The following is a 2478-nucleotide window of genomic DNA, read 5'->3' as shown; positions in this document are numbered from 1 at the left end:
TCTTCTTTTAAAGAGAAAAGCATATACGACTTCATTTTCTCATGCTACCTGCTTGCTGCTGTTTGCACTAGAATCAACAGAAACCAGTGGTATGGGCTCCTAGGTGCATGCTGCCGGCCCAGAAGGCCCGAATGCGAACATGCACAGCCCACACAAAAGCCATGCTGGCCTCTCAGTCAGGCCCGCAGCCCAGGTGGACGGGAGTGGTGGCCCGTCGGGGTCCAAGAAGGAACTCCAGACGCTAGTCATTTTGCTGCGTCGCGACTCGCGAGTGATTAGCAGTTCAGCACACTCCAGGTCGATCTCCAGCAGTCTCTCTCTCTCTAGAAAAAAAAAGATGTCCTAATCCAGAGGACCAATGATGGCTACCCGTACCTTTTCTTTTCCTAGAGAGAGACCGCTGGAGACCTGGATTAGAGCAATCTCTCTCTCTAGGAGGAGTGCTTAACAGCTTAAGCCTGGCTGGATGGAGGCAGCAGGCACTGTCTTGGATAGACGTGCCAACGATTAATAAGGCAGCCGAGATTCCACTCCATCTGCCACGATCACACGTTGTATTATTTCTATAATATGAATATTTATAGTCCTCCGTTGACGACCTTAATTTTCGCGCTCCAAGAGCCATCGATCAAACTAATTACGCCTCTAGCTAGCATGGCATGTGCCGTAGACTCAGTCTTGTTTGGGCCTCTAGCATGGCATGTGCCGTAGGCTCAGTCTTGCTTGAGTATCTCGCTGGTATTTTTTTAAAAAAAATAAATGGGTTCTCTATCTTAGAAAGTCGTGATAAAAATAACCAGAGGTCATCCATGCATGGAAGGGGCCAACCTGCATGCATGTGGCGCTCAATGCATGTGGCGCTCAAGGCTCAGATGTGATCCTTCCTCGGCCCACGAATGCTGCTTATCTAGCTCAGGCTTTTGCTTCTTAAAAAAGTCAAAAACTAATCAAAGGGATGGTAAACCCATAGGTGTTTTAGGTCAAAGCTAATTTTCCTCGATACAAAACTCACTGTAATTTTCCCCTTGCTTTCACCACCTGTGGAGGTGGGCAACTTCAAATAAATTATCCACCTGCCACTGGTTATGAGATACCAGCTCGCTTCTTTTCCCATCCACAGCATCTTAGGAGGAAAGGAGAGGTCGCAGCACAGTGGCGCCCTCCACAACGGCCGTCGGCGAGAGCTCCCTCCCTTCTCCATGAGCTCCGGCAACCTTTCCTTCCTTCTTTGCGAGCTCCAGCAACCCTCCCTCTCTTCTCTGCGAGCCGTCATCTACCTCTGGGCCATGTGCATTTACCCTGGGCCTTGAGATTGGACGCAGCCATCATCTGCTTGCCCAATCTCAAGTGTCCGGTTCAGCGTCCATTTACAATCTCAATTCCCTAATCCCTGCCGTTCTGCACGGTTCCCTAATCTAGACCGTGACATAGTACATAATAATCGAATAATAAGCACTAGTAGAGAATTGGGCTTTAGTCCCGGTTGGTAGGGTGCAAATATCCCGAAAATCCATCCGGGATAAAATGGGTCACCACGGCCGGCACTGCAAAAAAAAAAAAATCCCGAGCTCCCAGGAGGCACAAGTCACGCGATTTTTCACGCGAAATATGCGTGTGCGCGGTTCATGGGATTCGAACCCACAACCTCCAGCCTCGCGCGTAGCTTCCTTGCCATCCCACCTACACACCACATCTGACTATGTAGGGGATGCTATCCTTTTGTATTAACTCGTGGGGGACCCTTTTATCCCGGTTGGAAACACCAACCGGGATAAAAGACCCCCTTTTATCCCTTTTAGGGGGGTCTTTTATCCCGGTTGGTGTTTCAAATCGGGATAAAAGGCCTCTCAGAGTCTTTTTTTCCCACTAGCCTTTGCAACCGGGATAAAAGGTCCCGGTTGGTGAGCCCCCCACCAGTGACCGAGTTTTAGTCCCGGTTGGTGAACCTTTTGTCCCGGGCCAACTTTAAACCGGGACAAAAGGGGACGTATGGAAAGCCAATTCTCTACTAGTGAAGATTGTACAAAATTTGTGAACCTGTGCAGTGCATGGGTTGATAGGCTACTATACATCACTTAGATGTCTATCTAGTGTTGCCTTGTATGGAAAATAATCTAGCATGTCATATTAGAGCTTGTATGCTCTCTGCCATGCCCACGTATTTCATAAGAGTCTATGAACTGCCACAATTATCAGCCATTAAAAGATCAACGAGTACAGGAAAGCCTTTTTATGGAAGGGAAGTGCTTAAGGATGGTTAAAGAGACGACATTGCCTGGTCAATTTGCCCATTTTGCTCCCAAAAATGAATGGAGATCGGGAGCTGCGTCTACGACGGTCAGGTACAGAAGCTTCTTCTTTTTTTTCTTTTTTGCTTATTGGTAAGTTTGGTAAACACAGGTATTGGTAAGTTTACGCCCCTTTGGGATGCCAGATGGCTTTTTTGGCATGGCTCCTAGAAATCTATAGTAGTTCTAA

Source organism: Setaria italica, chromosome VIII, assembly GCF_000263155.2.
Source record: "Setaria italica strain Yugu1 chromosome VIII, Setaria_italica_v2.0, whole genome shotgun sequence".
NCBI classification, from domain to species: domain Eukaryota; kingdom Viridiplantae; phylum Streptophyta; class Magnoliopsida; order Poales; family Poaceae; genus Setaria; species Setaria italica.
This window is presented reverse-complemented; position numbering follows the sequence as displayed.